A 7,760-nucleotide genomic window follows, 5' to 3' on the forward strand; every position below is an offset into this window, starting at 1 on the left:
GGAAACCCCTAGTTTCTGACCCTTTTACAGCCATGACTGGTGCATGCAGCTACCACGCACCCCTTGCAGAGCTTGGGTTTAACCTTGCCTACACTGGGAGTCTACCCTGTCCCTCTCCATCCCAGTGTAACGGCACTGGACGCGAACAGCGGCTTCGTGCATGTGTGCGCCTGCGTGGGTGTGAGCGTGTCCGACAGGAGAACAGGTCCCGACCCCCTTATGCCTTTGCCGAGCTGTGAGATATTGCCTGCCTTGCCCAGCACTACTTGGCAATTCATATCAGCTGTGCTCAGACACGAAGGGTATCCGAAGCAGAGGCAGGTAACAAACCTACTGTAGGTGAGCTCCAGCAATAGGGAAAAGAGCTGCAAATGTGACTAGTGACCCTAGCTGTCTTGATTTTGGTGTTACCACCTGAACCACCTGGAAGAGTGAGAGAGTAATGATTTCTGAAGGATATGAGGGTGGGCGCTCAGCTCTCTCAGAAGAATCAGGGTTTCAAAGCCCTTTACTGTCTTTACTTGGGCATAGAGAATCACTAGGCACCTTCTTGGTCTGGGAGAGAACTATATACATAATTTTATATATATATATATATATATGTATTACACATACTTGCAAACGTACGTACACACATTGAAGTGATCAGCTATTGAATTTTATAATTTTTAATATCTGCACCCTGAAGAAGATCTGAAGAGAGACACTAAAAACTAATCCCACTAACTCAAGATTATCTGGAGTCATGGCCAACTTAGTGGCACTTCATTCTTTATATCCAGACACCAAATATTTAAATGTATTGATGGCTGGGAATATATATTTCTATGATGATTAAGAATTTTTTTCCTACAACTTTCACAGAGGAGAAATTGATATGATGTTGGAGCATTCCACAAACCAAATGTGTACATATTATCCAGTGTAAATAGGGGACTTTTTGTCTAATACCTAGAGTATGGTAACTGTGAATTTACCAGCATTTTAGCCATATTATTTAAAGAATATGATGCTTGATTTTCTTATATACTTGGGTCTCATTGAAACACGGTAAGCACAGTTACTTAAAGCCATTTAACTTGTTACACAGGGAATGCACGCAGCAAGCTTTCACTGTACAGAACATTAAATTCTCCATTAAATGGGACAGTTAAGCTTGATATCCTGTAAAGACCATTTTTGAAACTCATATGCCCTTTTTATCATCTGACTTAAGTTCTGTTGCACCTAGAAGCAAAGTGAGTTGTGTATTTTTGGATATACTTTCTTGGGAAGCAAGAATGAAATGCATACTGTTAAATAACACACTGATGCTCACAGTTGACTATGTAGCGCTAATTAGACCCTTTCAACAAGCTCAGCAATAGTCCAGAATTAATCAGAAACTGTCACATAATGCAGGGAATTTGTCTCACCAGGATATTTTGTGACGTAAAAAATTCTTTTGTACTTTTGCTAATGACCTTCCTATTTACCTTTATTTGGATCCCTCTTTTTTCTTTCTTTTTATTTTAAGAAAAACACGCAGGGCTAGGCTGAAGTCCAGCAGGACTGAAGTTTAACACCTCTGCCTTCAACTGCACAGAGGCAGTCTAGACTAACAGCTCACACCGGGGCCAGCCCCACGTAACGGTGGGAGTCAGTGTTGGTGCTGCTGCAGAGGACAGAGGAAGGACACAGAGCATGGTTAGATCGCAAGAAGCAAATCCTTGCCGATGAGGCAAAACCCTCTATGAGCATCACTTTTATCATTGTGTCGATCAGTGATAAACACTTACGGGGCAGCTAGGCTACAATGGGCTATTTGGGATTTTTCAGATTTATTCTGAGGTTTATGAAATTGATAAAATCAAAAGCTGCTGTAATAACCAAGCTTATTATGCCTCATTTCTTCATTTTATGGGTAGCTTAGGGCCTTTTTTTGGTTTGTCTTCAAAACAGCAAGGTTCCTTCTCTAAGGTAGGAGTGAATGTAATTATGTCCTTTGGCAGCAGTTCACAGCTTCTGTTGAGAATCACAGCCCAGAATGTTTTTTTTTTTTTTTCTCTAAGAATGTCTCGTCCTTTTGTATGATGAGAAGCAGCTAAATATGTATTTCAACACAAAAGATCATCATGGTCTTTATGTTTCATCCATCTTGTTGGGCTGTGCACGCCAATTACCACATTGCATTTGGGGGAAAAAAAGTTTGCTTTCTTTTCTGGACTATTCTGTTGTGCTGCTCTGTGGAGCCAGAACTTATCTCTATTTATTTTACAAAGCACTCTTTCTTAGTTACATGTCATCCAGTGCTCTGACAGCAAACCTGGCTATTTGTGTTTTCCATTGACATTGTACGGTGACACTAATATCATTTATTTTGCAAAACTTCTCTGTTAATTTTTGGAGAAGGAAGAAATTGAGGTCTTGAGGAGATAGAAATGGTAAGGTAATATTAGGAAATGTTATCAAATCTTAGAAACCTTTCTCTATTACAGAATGGTCTTTCACAGGCTGCTAAACCTCACCTTCCAGAGATTAGCTGGGACAAGGTAAAGAACCGTAAAACCTTGTTGTCAATGTCACCCAGGCTACCCGCATGACTGTAGAAACAATTTGCACCCCTAAAATCCATGGGTCAGTCACCTGAGGGCTAAGGGATGATGCACATGTGTCGTGACAAGGCTCCTATCCCTGGCTTGGCCAGGGAGTTCATGACCTAATAGGGAAGGGCAAATACACACTGCAGCTGGTACACGAAGGCCTGGGAAAGGGCACCAATGAACAGAGAAGGAAGAAAGGAAAAGCTAAGGAGAAACCATATTGCCTAGCCTTAGACAACTATGAGTTAAATGTCTGGATCTGAACTCATTGCCCTGGGTTCCCATTATTCCTAGTTGAAAGGCATAGGCACTATATGTGACCACGCTCAGGCACCATGCCGAGAAGAAGATGGGTTGCCCTGGATGGCCGTGCTCCCCTCCTTCTGTAACAGGGCAACGGCTCCAGCTCAGTCATTTGCCTTTGTGACACCTGGGCTCACGTCTCCCATCCAACTTCAGTATGAGCAAGGCTTAGTCAATACTCCTGATGTGTTTGTTTATTGTCCTTGTCATGGTCTAAATCAGTGTAGGCTTCACGCTACTGCTCTCCAGAGCAAAATGGTTGATGGGTGCGGTCCCCTCAGCATTGGCTGTGTTTTGATATGGGTCCCAGTTTCAAGCTGTGGGCTACCTGCTGGGCTAAGCCTGAGCCACAGAGCCCCGGAGCACCGTGCAGGCGGAGATTTCTCATCAGGCACCTCCTCTGGTGGCTCAGCTTTATTTCTACTGTAAAATCAGCATTATACCTGCAGTGCAAGGGCCAGCATGCCTCCTCCAGTGGCTCCCCCTGCCTACATTTGCCACAGTGAACAGTCTCCTTGTCTTGGATACACTGGACCATCCACAGAGAAGAGGAAAACTGCTGACCATGGGTCCACTGATGATCCCTGCAGAGCACTATTTCCTCGGATTCATGAACTTTACTGCAACAGGGGCACAGAGGACCAACACAGGGAACTTGCCTTAAATCCCAAAGACCTCTTCTAGGGGACAGCTGGACCTCTTCATGCATGCGTGGCAGACCAGTCCAGCCAGGGACTTCGTGGCAAGGAAAAGGTGGGTCTAGGGAACCTGAACTGGCCTGCTGTGACTTAGTGTCTTTATCTGTACAGCAGTGTAATGGGGGTCACAGGAGGAGTTCATTACTGAGCTTCTGAGCACGCAGAAACAGACATTTAGAGGAACACAAACCACTGTTGATACTATTACAAAAGACCAGTGGTGTTATGATAAGAGTTCTGCCTCCTTATATGCCCTGTTGATTTAACTGCTTGTTGTATACCTATTCCTTTACTTCAGTTGTGCAGGACAGCTCGTCATCGCCTTTGGCTCTGCTACATCCTACTGGTGGTGGCTGCAGCTTGGGCTGGGTGGGGTGATCCCCCTCCATATGATCCTCATCCCCTTGAAATGCTATATGTAACTTATAAACAGTGGTGTATGGATCTTTTGGACTAAGAAAAGGGTCACTCTTGGAAAACCCATATCCAGAGCCAGAAGTTCTGCACACTGGGGAGTAGTCAGGCAGCCTGATGTCCTTCGGTGATACCGGAGAGGTGCACTAAGGGATATTCCCTGAGCCTGGGAGTGGTCCAGCCCATGAGCTGGGTTTACACAGGGGCACAGCGCGAGGCTGCATGGAGCTGAGCTTTCTGCAGACATGCAGGTCTCTTCCAGGTCCTGCTTTGAGACCTTCAACAACAGAGTATACTCTGATACCATTAAGGAGGCACTAGGTCCATTTATGTTCCCTGCTTGTGTCCTTTGACTTTCCAAAGGACACACAAAACCGGAGAGTATGTTTTTAGGTTTATGTAGATTTGAGCCCCATACCTTATATTTCCATCAAGTTTCTCCCTCAGTTTCTCACCCTTGTATTAGCAAATGCTGCTTTTAGGAAGAATCGAACTGCAAAGGAAACAAAATGAAAGAAATTTCTTTGCTGTATGTGATGCTAGTGCTGTATAAATGTACACACGCTGCAAGTTCCACTGTAAATAACACCCAGTGTCGTGCATTTAATGAAACGTTTCATTTAGATGTTCTGTCAGCTCTGTGTGTGAAATAGCCAATTCCAGTCCCTTGGTTCCTTTTCTTCATTTGAAACCTTTCTTCTTTAATTTTTTTTTATTTGATCTGTGTCTGGTTGTCGCTGGAAATTGCAGCTGTTCCAATGGACTTTGTTTTTGTTCTCTCCGTCACATTAAAAAGCTGGAAGAAAAAGAAAGACTCTTGTAGTGCTTGTGTTTAATGGGCACTTTGAGTCCTTTTACAAGGGCAGTCGCGGGTGACTTTTTGTACTCTGACAATATGCGGGGACTTCCTCTGATGTCTGCTATGTGTACATCCTTGCTCTCTCAAACAATACCACTTCAATTAAATCTCCCTCTTAACACCATTTTATCACCGTGTGTACTTCCTACTATACACATGAGAAAATCTATATCCTGGAAAGTTTTCTGGTGGAGGAAGCATGAAGTATTTTTAAGTGCCATGCAAAACTGGAAAGCTAAATTCTGCTTTGTAACGAGAATATGATAAAAATAAAAGGTTCTTCTTGTAGCTAGGGACACCATTTAACCCTAGTATACACTCTTCTGGATGTATTTTGAACAATGTGTGTGCTTTTTTAATTTGCAGATCTTTGTATAAAGTTAACTATCCACCCCATGCTTTCAGAACAGGACCCGCACAACATCAACTGAGCAGGAAAAGAGCTCATGGTGTAAGCAATGAAGGCTGGTGGGCAGACTGTGGCATTTATGCATGATTTCAACTTTATGATTCCCATAAAATGCAGCGTTGTCTCTTCCCCCAGACCCACCGAAGGTCAGCAGGGTTCTGATTCTGAGTCAGCTCTGGCTGGTCGATAAGACATTGAGGTGCTGAAAGGTTGTCAGGTCAATCAGTGTTTAGTCCTCTTTTCACATACACATAAGCAACAGGCTAAAGCTAATATTCAAGTGAGGAATAAAGAGCCAGAAAATACTGGAAACTTAATAAAGGAATGACGAAGGCACCTTCATCATCAGGAGACTAAATCAGGCATTTTTCCTCACCTCAGGTTCAGCCATGTCCCACAGGACCCATCTGAGCTGGGTCCTACTGGGTGAAGCAGGGCCAGCAGCAGGCTGGGGGAGCTGGTAAGGACTGGTCTCAGGTGGGACCTGGTAAGGACTGGTCTCAGGTGGGAGCTGCCAGCTGTGAATTTTGCAATGCTCATGTCTGACTGTGGAGTGCAGAGCTATGCAGTTAACAGTCTGTAAGCCCCTTGTGTGTGTTCTGCCTTTATGTAGGAAACTGTGTATTAGCAAACACTGCCAAAAAGCATTTTCTAAGAAGAAGTGGGATTTTAAATAAAGGTCAGAGATTTGCACTGAAAGCCTTGGAGGTGCTTTTGCGTAGTCCTTACTCCAGGCTAGTTGACATTCTGTGTAAGGCTGAAATCTCAGTAAGCAGGGAAAATCACATATTTGAATGTGCAGACAAGGTTGATGATAAAAACTGTGCATAAAAAAGCCCTGACTAATTTTAAAGTAGGATGCAGAGAATTTAAGAGCAGGATTATGTGACATGGCTGCCTCAGCTAGCATAGGATGGACTGGATGATAAGAAAACCTTTGCAAATCTGTGTTTCTATTTTTCCAAATTGATGATTTTACCTTGACCATCTCATGCTTCTCACTGTGTGGAGTTTCTGGCACAGATTCTCTTAGCTACCAATAAATGACCCACATTCCCTGGATGTGCAGGTTCACCCAAGCTGTCACAGAAGGTTACCCGGTGGAGGAAGAAGGCTGGAAATGACAGCATTTCCAGCAGCCACTAAATCCAGCAATAGGTCTGAGTGATGCTTCCAAATTGTGAAGTGACTTGTTGGGAATATGATTTGAGTTAGATTATGGTAAGCTGGCCTATCATTTTATCAGTGCTCCTATATCTCAGACCCTGGTTTTGGGACTCTTAAAGTAGAGATCAGACTTGGCAACTTGAGTTTGCATTTGTTCAAAAGTCAGGGGAAGAGCAACAACTTGGCCAGGCACTTGGTGCTGGGAGATGGAGCCCTGTTTTTCCAGCTTGTGGCAGAAATTGCTGGAGACTGAGCACCCTGCCAATGCACAAACACTGATATGACTTTGTAGCTGATATCAAGCGAGTCTGTGTTTCTCAGACCATTTTCTTGTAAGCAGATCTGTACAATACAAAAAGAATTAGCCAAAGAGGTTGCCACAGACTTTTTTTCTCTACTGTTCTCAGTGAGTGAAGAGAATTAACTGACAAACTTGCAGACATCTTGGCCCATGATAATGAAAACAGTTAGGGCTTATATATAATTTTAATGTTTTAAGTGTAATACGGTTATTATTGCACTAACCCTCAAAAATACTATTTGAAAAATAATTACAAGTAATCTATAAATGTATTGTTCAGCACTTGTTTCTCCTGTAAAAACGTGTGTATCTATACCTACATATATATGCATGCATATGCATTTATATATAAAACCAAATTCTTCCACCGAACCTTACTGGTTCTGCCTCAGCTTTTTCGGGCCCGAAATTAGTCTCAATAAGACCAGAAGATGGCAGCGGTTGCACACAACATAGACTGCTGGGCCCTGCTCACCAGTGACTGCAGTGCTGTCTGCAGGAGGCTGCACCCGGGACCAGGAGTCTTGGCCAGGACCCGCATCAGGCGCAGCCAGGGCGCTGCAGCAGTGCCGTCAGCTGCAGCTCACAGGGGTCTGACCCCCGGGAAAGTCAGGGAAAAGGGGATAAAAGAGCAATAGAAAGTTTAGAGAAGAAGGAGCCCTGTCTAGTGCCAAAGCTTTTGAAACGGGAGTTGTGCAAACCTGAAGCAAAGCAAATGTAATTGTGGGGGAGAAAATGAGAGTTTCTGCTTTAGCAGACTAGTGCAATGGGTTTCAAGCTTTCTTGGCCTGCAGCTCTTAAGTGTTTTCCAGTGAAGCTACAAATGCCTTGTCAAAATGTGGTGAGACTCCAGTTAGAGAAGAGCTCTGGGCTGTCCAGTGCCTTACCCACAGGCCTAGGAACAGGTCAGCACCAGCAGTGACTCCTGGGGCAGCCTGCTGAGATGCTGCAGTGAATAGGTTTTGTAGACAAGGTCTCCAGCCCAGATAATCATGGCAAGACGGCACCAGCATTGCCACATGCGTTC

This window comes from Platalea leucorodia (genome assembly GCF_965183815.1).
Source record: "Platalea leucorodia genome assembly, chromosome: 9".
Taxonomy (NCBI): domain Eukaryota; kingdom Metazoa; phylum Chordata; class Aves; order Pelecaniformes; family Threskiornithidae; genus Platalea; species Platalea leucorodia.